Raw genomic sequence first — 12,617 nt, 5'->3', positions numbered from 1 at the left:
ATTCTGAAAGGCCGTTTGACAACTTACCAAAATCCTTTATATTATTTGTGAAATCAGTGTCTCTCCTATCTGAAAAGTAAAATGTGACTTAACGTGTAGCAGTCTTTTTCCCAGCCTGTTGTCAAAGACGAGCATGGACAACCTGTCTTACACAGAAAGGAGGTGGTCTCCTTGGCTCTGAAATACTCTTGCTTATTCAGATGCTAGTCCACCAAAAAAAAAAAAAAAACACCTTTCTCTGACTAGTCAAGCTAAGACAAAGGTCTCAATGGTTTTCTCTTATGTTTCTTGCCGTTCAATGTGAAGAAGAAAAAGCACTTGATCAAATTGCTTTCCTACTGAGCTTGTCTACTCACCTAAAATGTACCTTTAACTTGATTCTATAGGTAGACTTACAGATTGGATAATTCCTTGAAGGAATTACCAGGACACATGGTAAGTATAGAATACATAGTTGTTTAAATAGTACCTAGTAAATGTAAATGAATTTAAAATGAGTGTTCTGTATTCTTCTCCTTCCCCCTTTCTTACTGAAATCTAAGTCCTTGTGATTCATACACTATAAACGCTCAGGGTGAGTTCTGGTGTTGAAGAAAACAAATCGGAGAGAAGAACACTATTCCATAATACATTTAATATTTCATTATATTGTAGCCTTTATTCACAACCACTTTAAAAATGTTTGATTTGGAAAATCATTCATAGTATATTAAGTAAAAAAGGATGCAGAACTATATATAATGTGGTCTTGGTTTTCTAATTATTCTGTATAAACGTTTGCATAAATACATTTACATAAACATTTCCTTGTATAGTTCTATGCATGCATACAAAATATTCTAAAGAGATTAGGGCTAAGATTTGGGTTGTGACTGTCTCTTAGATTGCAAGTCATTTTAAATTTTCTTTTTTCAATTTTTGTTCCAGGTTTTCTGTAAGAAGCAGGTATTTTATAATTTGATACACTGATATTTTAAAATATTGTTTTATAGCGATGTAGAGAAATGACAGAAGGGGACCAGACTGAGGCAGATACCAATCATTTTAGGACTGAGACAGTAATCCAAGTGAGAAATGTGAGGACCAGAATGCAGGGGCGATGACAAATCTGAGGAAGATTTAACAAAGTAGAAGCAGCAGAACTTGGGGAAGGGGACGAATGATGGGGCTGGTGGAGAATGAGGGAGGACAGTCAAAGATGACGGCTTGGAGGATTGTGTCATGCCCCGAGAGGAACTCCCGCAGACGAGCAGGTTTGGAGTGGGGAGATGATGAGGTGGTTTCTTAGGGACCTTTCAGTCGGAGGTGCCTGGGGACCGGTAGACAGAGACGGCCAACAGACAACAGGAGACAGGTCTGGAGCCCTAGAGAGTGATGACAATGGAGAATACGGGTTTGGGAGTCGGGTAATTGCTAATGTTTCCATAGGGAGCGCCATGGACAGTGTGCAGAGAAGCCTGCCGAACGAGGAGGAAGCTCTAGGAGGGTGAGATGAATAAGGGGAGAGGAGGCTGAGGATGGTAAGAACGAGGAGGAATCAGGAGCGTGTAACTTAGTGAAACCAAGGGCAGATTTCAAAAAGAAATAGACATGGCCAGAGATGAGAAATCTCAGGTAAGGTTAAAGACCGCTCCCTTTAAAGTGCTAATTAAGACCTTTGATGAACTTAATGAAGCTTTTTGGGCAGAGTGGTTCAGGGGGAAGACCTATGGCAACTCTGTGAGGAGGAAGCCGGAGGACCAGAAGTTATCAGTGACCGTAGATTACCCTCTCAGGATGCATAGGAATAAACAAAGAGGGGGACGGCCCCATAATTAGATGGGAACATACGCAGTTTTTTATCTCCAAGACTCCACTTTCTCACCTAGAAAAGGATAAAAACAATACCTAACAGTAATATCACGAGGGTTAAAATCTATTACTAGTTGAATGTCCTTGTGTCCTTTCACTGAATCGATTTGTTGTCGCCGCACACCATGTTTTCATTTTCATATCTTAATCACCAGATTCAGGGGACTAGCAATGCACACAGCTGACTGGCTTTGCATTTCCCTAACTCCAGTTTTTTTATAGCACATACCTGAGTTCAGTCTCAGAAAATATTAGTACATAATTCCTTTAGCACTTAGAACAAGAACAGTTTTTACCTGGGACTAGATGGGGTTAAGGCAGAACATTTCGTCTCTCACCCCACCTTATAAAACAAAGAAACAGCCTCAAGTAGAGATTCATTTGCTTTATGGATCACATTGACCCACAAAAAATTCCTGTTCTGGATTAGTGCAATGTTCAAACATTTCTTTAGATCCAGCTCTCGAAATCACTATCCACTTTTTTTTTTTTTTTTTAAGATTTATTTGAGAGAGAGAGGGAGAGAGAGAGCGCACACTCACACGCAGCAGGGTAGGTCGCAGGAAGAGGTAGGGGGAGAAGCAGGCTCCCGCTGAGCAAGGAGCCCAATGTGGGACTCGATCCCAGGATCCTGGGATCATGACCTGAGCCGAAGGCAGATGCTTAACCGACCGAGCCACTCAGGCGCCCCAATCCACCTTTCATTTTCTTAATCACAGATTTCAGAAGACCAGACAAGTCTCTGTTTAAATGAAGTCACGCAGCCATGCCGTGACGTAACAATTGTTGCCAGCTCATAGGCCATAGGCAAAAGCAGGGAATGGTGAGGCCACAGTGAGGTTCAGGAAGCAGGTAACTACCTGGAGTTATTCTAGTCCAATCCAAGGCTCAAAGTTCTCAAACTTCCCAAGAAGGCAGTGATAGAGGCCACTACCCAGGGTTTACCTCTCAAGCCACCAAAAATTTTGCAGGTAAGAACATGGGGCCTCATCTCTTTCCAGATAGTTCAACAGAAAAGCTCTGTAGCGCAACCATTTCTAACCTAAAAGATAGGTTCAGAGAGTCATCAGGAAACAAGAAAACAAAACAAAATTCAAAAAAACAAAAAACAGATTAATCAAGGAAAAAGAAAATACATCGTCCTTTTGCAAATTTTTAAAAATTAAAAATGCCCTTAATTTAGTCTAAGCAGTGGAAATTTCTTGAGTATGTATGTGAGTTGTCTGTATATACACTTTGTATTTTAAACTTTTTGGAGCTTATCCAGATATTCCAAATACTAATTTTGGTAGGATTTCCCTTTAAGGATATCCTGCAGAGAATTTGTTACTCACAATTTGAAGTACAAATTGACAGGGAGTGCTTTTTCAGCCCAGTAGGAGTCAGCTACGTGCACATCACAAGACTTGGAGGAAACCCACTCACCCTCTTATTTCCTTCTACAAGGCTGAAAAAGGTGCAATTGGGAGGGACCCTCAGCTAGCTCTGGTGGTCCGTTCTGTTCCTTTTGGAGTTGACATTCGAATGTGCTGGAGGAAAAAAATAATCATCATATATTCTCCTTTCTTACTCTTTAAATCACAGGAAAAAGCAGCTTTAAGAAAAAGTAAGTTCTGTTTTCTTTTCCGTAATGTTTCCTTTGTGTTTTTTTATGTGGTATTTTGGCTTTAATTTTTTTTTAGGTATGAGAGATTCTTACAAACTTTCTGGTTGACTGCTTATGAGAAAATTTTTACTTGGCAAGTAAGTGTGTATCTTGAAGTTTCTTAGAAACTCTTCAAAAGCCAGTTGAGCCAACAGTTGTCAGATTTTATAAGCTGAGCTTTTCAGACTTCTCATTTCAATAATATGCATGCGGAGGCTACAGAGTGGTCAGATAACTCTCCACAGTTGTCGCCTCTGTTGCGAAAATTGTCTTTATACATGAGGGTATAGCTTCATCGCCGTAAACAGGGGGTGGCAGGATTCTGGGGATTTATTTGGCTTAGTTTATTTGAATGACTAACTTTATTACTGTGGTTATTTTATGGCTGGGTTTATATATCCAGAGCACCATTCGAAGTCATTTACAGGTTTTAAGTGAGTTAGTGAGATTCCTGCAATTTTCGAGAAAAATCTGCCTACTTTACAGACGCAGGCTTCAAGACCATTCCTAATGTGAGGTTTTGGAAGATTGAACTGAAATGTCTGTGTGTCTGGCCCACACATATATATAATCTATTACGGGAATCGAAAGCACTGCTTCCTGAAGCAAACTGCGTTACTGCAGCAAAAGCGAGCCTCCCACATGTGTTGGCGCTTTCTCACCAGTGCAGTCAGGCCCCCGTTGGTGTCTGTCAGCCATTTGAAAACCAAATGCAATTCCTCAGGGTCAGTTCGGGTTTCAAAAATGTGGAAACTAAAATGAATCATTAATAAAATGTGTAATCCTTATAAATAAAATGTAAGAAAATCCTCAAGTCATTTAGCTGTCATTTCACATCCATAATATCCTCGTGTGTAAATTCTAGCATTTTCATTAGCAAAGGCTATAGATTAATATTTAACACAGACACTGCAACCATGTATCATACGAGGCATTTCTTAACATATTTGTTATGATAGATGCCTGAAGCCATGATCCAAATCGTTTGATGGGGAAGGTAAACTGTTTTCCACACCTGCTCCACTTATTTCCACATGTTATCGTTAGTTGCCAATTCTGAGCCTGTCCTACCTTAACCAAGAGCAGCACATTTGCATTTTAATGTCACCTCACCTCACTGACAAGTTCACTTCTTTTTTTTATTATACTTGCCAACAACATTTTGAATAAAGGTGGATTAATTTCGGTTCCTTAGGCAAGCCTGGTAACTTTCTACTGTAATACTGAAAATAAATGTTCATCTAGAACATGTTGGAAAAGCTTTGATTTGTTTTTTATGTTTTCAATCTAGGAAACATGATTTCTTTAGAATCGAAAACCAAATCCTTGGGTTCACGTGGGGAGGTCTGAGTCAGATGTCAGTTAGACAAACATGTACTTCCATGTTCTTGTCATTGTCTTTTTCCTCTCTGATTGTCATCATTTTTCTTGGTTACCTTTCTATCCCCTGGAAATGATGAGCTTGGGCATTTATCTGTCTGCACAGACCACAGATGCTCTTAAAAATCTGACAGAATCAATGGACCTTCTTCTGAAAAGAAAAAAAAAAAAAGCCCGTTGCAAATAGATTTTTCAATGACACATCTGGGGTTGATAGACTCCCGAAATCTGTCCTTGAGTATTCTCAGGGGTCCTGATTATGAACTGCTGTTTTCTGTGCAGCCAGAAACCTCAGCTTCAGGCACACCTTGGTGCCAGTGGGTTCCCCAAATCCTTAAAAGGCTTAGGGTGGGAGAACGCCTAAACTGTCTCTCTAAACTGTCCTCACCTGAAGACAGGGAAGGCGAAGGCGAGGATTTTAGTTTAAGGGTTAATTTTTAAAGCAGGTGCTTCGTGAATTCATGGCATACTTGTCCTGGACAGCATGTCATGGAAATAAAAGCAGAGTATTCAAGTAGCAGAACAGTTCCTTTTGTGAAGAACACGGCTTAGGATGGAAGGGTGATAGGATGAACCCACTGAAGACCCCAGAATGTGAACTAGAGGACTGCAGAGAGGTCTTCCTGTTTTTCTGACCATCCTCCCAAATCTACTTATCAGTAGATTGGAACCTGAAAAAGAAGATCTAAACCAGTGCCCATTACCTCATACCCTGCCCTTCAGGGCTCACCGTTTTTAACCTTCCCTTCTTTATTGGCTTCTTCCATCAGCACTTAAATATGCTCAAATTTCCCACCTTGAAATGCCTCTCCTTTGTTACTGAGCTCCTATAGTTCCCCTCTCCCTCAGCTTCATAGATCAATCTCCCGAAAGTTTGTCTACACTCCATTAATCTCTACTTCCCGAGCCCCACTTCTCAATCTATTGCAGTCTGGCTTTCGTCCTCACCAGTGTTCTCCAGCTCTCATGGAGGTTATTAGCGTATTGTTAAATTCAGCAGACATTCCATTATCTGCTCAGTGTCTCAAATCAATTTAACCCTCTTCTCCACTTTCTCCACCTTGAGACACTCTCTACCCGGGCTTCCATACCAAACCTACGGTTCTCTCCCACTAAGACCAGTCTTCTTGGTCTGTTTTGCAGGCTCCCCTTCTTCTCCCCTGTATCCTGGACTCCTTTTCTCTTCCTGGGCAATGTCATCGCTTCAGTTATCATCTGTTCTATAGGCTAATGAATCCAAAAATCTAGATCTGAGATATCTTTTCTGAGCTATAGACTTAAATGTTCAACTGTCTGCTGAAAACAGAAAGGCGTAGAGCAGGCTTGGGCCCTGGTGAGTAAAACGGGGGTGAAGGGAGGGACATCAGGGACAACGAGGACTTTCCCTAGATCCCTTCCAACATGCCCAATTAATTTATATGGCTTCCCTGTCATTTATATGGTTTCCAGTGCTCTCTTTGGTCCTGGCTAAACAGTTCTACTTGGCTGCCCCAAAGTTCAAATCTCACAATTTAATCTAAAAGTAAATTCATCATTTCCCTCTCCTAGTCTCCACCCTACTTCCCTCAAGTACACTCTTATACAGTAAATGACACCATGATGAAACCGGTTGCTCAAGCCAGAAATTTGGGGGAACTAACTCCTCCCCTCCCTCAATTCATCTATCTTTGGAGACCCAAAGAATCTCCAAGTCTGGCAAGGCTGCCTTGTGCATTCACCTACGCTTCTCCTCTGACACCGCCACCACCTGCTTTCAGGCTGTCATCTTCTTTTACTCGGTGAAAGTAGCCCTTTCTCTGGTCTCCCTGCCTCCAGAATTGTCTTCTTCTATTGCATTCTCTGTATTGAAGCCACAACAATTGACCTAAAACAATTGGTCTAAAACCACGTTTAATTTTGCCAACCTCTTTCTTCACACTTTTCCCTGAATTTCCACTGGACTTAAGATAATGTCCAGATTCCTTCTCAAGGTTAAAGAGAAACAATAGAGTCTAGGGGATTACAACAGTTCTCTTCAAACGTTAAGGTGCTCAGGTAGGACGTGGTCTTTGTTAAAATGCAGATTCTGGTTCTGTAGGTCTGGGTTGATGCCTGAGTTTTTACACATCTAATAAGATTTCCAGGTGAAGCTGATAATACTCATCCAAGGACCATGCTTCTCGTGCTAGACTGGCTGGAGCTCAAGTCCCAGGTGTGTCACTCACTTGGTCTGGGAACTTGAAGAAGTCACTTAGTCTCTGTGTGTCTCCTTTTCCTTGTCTATAAAACGAAGATCATGATGGTATACCTTTTTCTTAGGTTTGTTATGAGGAATAAACATATTATACTAAAATTACTGGCTATGGTGCCTGCTATAGAGTGTTAAGTGCCACTTATTATTATCATTAGTCAATGATAATAACGTAGCCTCTCCATTCTTCTCCAAACCAATTTTTACTATGGCACTGATGTGCACGCGCACGCACACACACACACACCTGCTCACTCACACCAAATGGCCTTCAGCAAATTAAGAACAGAGGAAATGCCTCTCTTCTGTCACGTTTCCATAGGCACTTTTTGGCAGAGCCCTCCGCACACAGACCTCACTCAACTCAGTCACCCTCATCTTTTAGACCTCAGCTCAGATGATGCATCCTCCAGGAAGTACTTACAGACCACCCTCCACCCAAGTCCACATTTCATACCACCTTTGAGTATTCTCACGTTACCAATGTGCCCTCTGGTCTCACATCTTAATCTCATTTGTTTATCTGTATCTCCTATAAGATTATCTGTCCCATTAGAGTAAAGGACTGTGACGACGACTGCTGACTTTCCCAGATCTCACACACTCTTTTGCAGGATGCAGGGATCGGTAAAAAATGAGTGCCTTTTATAGACACATCTCCAAAGACCTGTAAAATGCGAAATGGAGACAGGGAACAGAAAGCTTTAAGATCTGGTTTGAGAAAAGGGAAATATTGGCTGTAACCCTCCAAATGCTGCTTCTGAGTTGGACTGTTAACACACTGGAAAGGAGAAAACAGTTTTAAATTCATAAAATAAATAAACAAGGCTAATAAGTCAATGAAATGGCGATAGTGTGATACAGAGATAAGAGTCAAGGCTTTGAAATCTGGTCCATGTTGAGTCCCCTGTGAACTCAGGCAGATGAGTTTGCCTCCCTGCCTTAGAGATGGAATAAAAACACCTATTTTGTAGAATTTTGTATTAGAGGAATAGTAACAGTAGTCATTTTTATTTCTTCTCAAATTCTCCTGTTACAATTCTGTTGCTACGAGCAAAGATTTGAGGTCTTCCTTTGTTTGTTTTTTGCCAGAGCTGTATTCACCACGTGGAGCCTGAGTTGTATTTTTCAGTAGATGACTTTGATAAATCAGAGTCTCCCCTCTCATTATTTAAGAATACACTTTCTGGGTTTGTTTGCAATTCAATCACAGTTATAGCACTGACGATGGTGGGGGAATAGGCTTCTGGGGTTCCTGTCTCCCAGCTCGATCCTGTTCTCTTTAATGATTTCTTTTCCTTACAGCTGTTCATAAGACAATTCAATTAACATGGTCATGTAACTGCCAGTATGTTCTAAAAGAGTATTAATAGTTGTCCTGATCGAGATAACAAACTTTTTTTTACAGAACCAAAAAGTCATACATAAAGGTAATTCATTCATTCATATATTCACTCATTCATCAGCAAGTAGACCAAGCCAGTATAGCACTTACAGAAAAACTAGTCAGATTGTTCAGTTTTCTTTAGAGTGTGAATCTCTGCACTATGTTGATGACCATTTCCTGAGTCTCCTATGAACAAGGAATGTTCTATCAGAAGTTTTGACCAAATGCCTCTGAGTATAGAACTAACAATGCTTCGATTTTGTGGAAAATTGTGTCTTAACATAAAAATCAACACTTCGTAGCAGATCCATGGATATAATTTGCATGCAGGAATAAAAAAAGCATCTGACGCCAGGCTGTCATGCTACCTAAAGGAAGTAAGATTTAATTTTTAAAAACGATTTCTGGTCTTATAATTACATTCCACTCTATTAATTTGTTCTCTTGAACATTTTTATAGTTATACTATCACAGAAGATTCTAATATTTGAGAGCTTTTTAATTAAACAACTGTACTCTTAATTTTGTTCAATATTTTATTTTTCCTTATTATCAAAGTGATACATTGTACAATTTTTATAAAGTACCGAACAGTAAAAATGTTTTAAAAAATCCATAACTTCAATCAAGAGGCCTAAAATTTGAGTGTATTTTCTTCTAAACTTGTTTTCTACTCTTTAATAGTATCTCCGTGGTTGAGATCACACTGATCATTCACTTCATACTCTTTTTTTTTTACTTAAAGCAATATCAGAACCATCTGGCCATGTCACTAAACACTTTTCCAAACACCATATTAATGATTTCTAGTATTATTTTAAAAGTCATTTAGTAAATAATTTCCTATTCCTTTAAGCAGCATGTAGAAGTCCTTTTCAAATCCCAAACTTAAGCATAATTTAAGTCAGAAAAATAGAACTAAAAAAACACAAAATATACTTTGAAACTCTACATCAGGGATCAGTAAACATTCTTTGTAAAGGGACACAGTAAATATAGAGATTACTTAAAATAAAAATAAAATCTTAAAAAAAAATAAAGCAGCCACAGACTGTATGTAAATGGAAGAGTGTGGCCATGTTCCAATAAAACTTTAATTATGGACACTGAAATTTAAATTTCCTATCATTTCACATATCAAAACATTGTATTCTTCTTTGGGTTTTTTTTTTTTTTCCATTTTAAAAATGTAAAAGCTATGTTTAGGTCTCAGGCCATACAAACACAGGCAGTGGCTAGATTTTAGTCCTTGGGCTCAAGAAGGCAACCTCTAATCTGAAGCCTGGTTCCAAGAACCCTGGCTTCACCAGATTTAAGAAGCTTCTGTGAATACATGCAAATGTATATATTCTTAAGAAGAGGTAAATAGCTTTCATTAGATGCTAAATAAATTCTTAAACTAAAAAGTTCAAAAATCACTGTTTCAGATAATATACATGAAAGCGCTGTGTAAACCATAAATCATTTTTTAAAAGATTTTATTCATTTATTTAAGAGAGAGTGTGTGTGCATGGGTGGGGAGGGAGGCAGGGGAGGGACCAGGAGATTCAAAGGGAGAGAGAGAAGCAGGCACCACCCTCCCGGCCGCCCCCGAGCAGGGATCCCGACCACAACTGACATGGGCTCCATCCCAGGACCCTGAGATCATGACCTGAGCCCTGAGCGGAAGTCAGACACTTAACCAATTGAGCCACCCAGGCGCCCCAACCATAAATCATTATTAAAACACACACTGGTATTTCACTTATGACGTTATCCAATTAAATCCCAAATGATCAGAAAAAATTAATAGAAATAAATGTATGCCATTGCCAAAATTGCACCTGGGAAACTGATACTTGAAATCCAAAAACCCTATAAACTATAACCTAAAGAGAAAACAGTTAAGTCAAATTCCCAAACACACTCAATATAAGAATTAACAGCTATTCTGATCAAGGTAATTAGAATATTTACTGTTTCGTTTGTTTTTTGACCGAGCCAAGAGCTTAGAAATAATGCTAATCATTCCCTCATTTTGTTTTTTAAGTTTTAAACCACAAAGCTAGCATAACCAGAAAATCCGAATTTTCAACATCCTGGTTAATAAAAGCTGGTATATGGACTACTGTCTCTCTCTCCTCCCCTTCCCCACATACACAGACACGCAGCACGACAAACAGACTGAAGAATAAAACCACCTTTATTGTAACCAGTGTGTGGGTCTGAAAGCTCCACTCCATCGTGTCTCTCTACTTTTCGAGTTCTAAGACAACCACAAAGTAGACACAGGTGTCATATGTGAATCAACTTACCATCAATTTTATTACTATGAAAGCTGAATCCGAAAACAAGGTTTTTTTTCCAGAGACTGCCCCCTCCAGCCCAGGGCGGGAAGAACATATGGGCTCCCACAGTAGCAGAGCACCTTTGGGGCGCTGAGCGGCTGCAGCGGGCTGCCTCCAGTGAGGGGGCAGGGCTGAGGCCTATGCACCGGCAATTTCCACTGGCAATGGGGAGAGAGTGGGTTACCCTGGAGAGGAACCTTTGCCCGGTTACTTATCAGTTAAGTCACTCCTCAAGTGCAGCAGAATCAGAGAGCCGGGGAGGAGCGCTTTATCCACATAATTTCCAAAGAGAAAGTCCTTTGAATGACAAGTACAGAAACCTGAGGAAATGAGAGCTCTCATATGATTTTTTTTCTCTCATGGTTTTTAATTCACAAAAGCATTCCTGGTTTCTTACACATTTAAGTCATCAAGGTGACCTGTGGAAATGCCACGTCAGAGATTTTCAGTTAACAGTGTATGTCAGAGACTGGCTTTAACAAAACGTGGTCTTCAGTTGACCAAGAACAAAACAGTAGGCTAAATATATTCATACCAATGTATAGTTGAGTTTTTAAAGCTCTGACATGTAAAAATATTTAGTTTCTAAGTGACTTTTCTCCTGTCCAAATATGGTCGCAATGCTGTCCCTTCAAGCTGCTCTCATCTTGCTCCCTGCCTTGTCATCCACACCCCTCACATGCTACTTCACCACCTCCATAGCCTGTGGACGCCCCACTGCCTAAGAACCTTCCCCCACCTTTTCCCCGAGATTAGCCTTACTCAACCTTCACAACATAGCTCTAGAAGCAGCTTTACTTGAAATTTTCTAGAAATTTCCTGAAATTTCCAGAGCGCCCCATGCATTTGTCCAAGTATTCCCACATGTCGTCTCTCCTTTCTGCCCTCATTCCTTCTGTCCACAATATTTACTCAGTACTCAGCATATGCTGAGATGATGCTCGACACCAGGAGTCTGGTGGGAACAGCGCATCTGTCCCGCCTGAAGTTTACTGTTGAGCAGGAAAGATGACTAACTAGAGCTAAGGCCAACTCTGTATGAGGAGTACCGAGAGCCGTGAGAACTCAAGAGTCAGGTTCCTCATCCGGTGGAAGGGTCATGGGTAAAGAAATTTTCTGAGTCTTTCTCCCATGCCAGGGTGGAAGCTTTTCACACGGGAGACCTGTTTTACCCTCACCACCAGGCATTGGGGATGGCCCAGAGTTGGTGTTCCAGAGCTCCCTGTGAAACCCACAGAACTAAAGTACACTCCGTTCAGAAAGCTGCTGGTTATTGTTGGGTTTAAAAGTGAAAGAGCCAAATTATGAAAGGTCTGGAATGCTCTGCTAACGAGCTTGGATTATGAAGGTCACAGAAAGCAGCCTGATCGAAACACAATTCATCCAAAGACTCTGTGTTGGCCTCTATTTATAAAACAGGAGGAAAGTGGCTCTTTGGCTCTAACCCTTTAAGATTCTGTGGCCAAACATCTGACTTCTTTCTTCCTGCATTCATTCAACACATAGTTGAGCCAGGGTCTGTTTTAGGTGCCAGGGACACAGCCCTGAACCAGGCAGGAGAGGTCTCTGCCCGTGTGTGTGTGTGACACCTTGGCGTGCCTTAAAAATTCACACACGGAGTGAGGCTTTGGGTGAAAACGAAAATAATGCTAAATCGTAACCAGTATTTGCCAGCTAACACTGTGAACATTTGGTTTCCAAGGCAATGATAACAGATTTTCCCGTTTACTTTCTCTCCAAACTTAGCACGAACAACCTGGGACCAACACATTGTGTAGGCATAAACCACAACTGCCC

The 12,617-nt window shown here is 40.5% G+C and overlaps 1 protein-coding gene across 9 annotated transcripts in view; it reads left to right on the top strand.

The window, feature by feature from the left end:
* Nucleotides 1–3,224: 3,224 nt before the first annotated feature.
* Nucleotides 3,225–12,617, top strand: part of FHL5 (four and a half LIM domains 5) — a 43,607-nt gene continuing 34,214 nt past the window's right edge. For 3 of the 9 annotated variants that reach the window (XM_026511781.4, XM_048225952.2, XM_048225951.2), the window contains exons 1-2: nucleotides 3,226–3,307; nucleotides 3,436–3,457. The gene's annotated coding sequence lies outside the window, so the exon portion shown is untranslated. Of the gene's footprint in view, nucleotides 3,458–12,617 lie in introns of all 9 variants that reach the window. The other 6 variants (XM_044388875.3, XM_057311180.1, XM_048225949.2 and 3 more) reach the window with 5 other exon arrangements.

Source organism: Ursus arctos, unplaced genomic scaffold (genome assembly GCF_023065955.2).
Source record: "Ursus arctos isolate Adak ecotype North America unplaced genomic scaffold, UrsArc2.0 scaffold_13, whole genome shotgun sequence".
Taxonomy (NCBI): Eukaryota; Metazoa; Chordata; class Mammalia; order Carnivora; family Ursidae; genus Ursus; species Ursus arctos.
The sequence above is the reverse complement of the archived record's forward strand: the minus strand, read 5'-3'. Positions and strand labels throughout refer to the sequence as shown.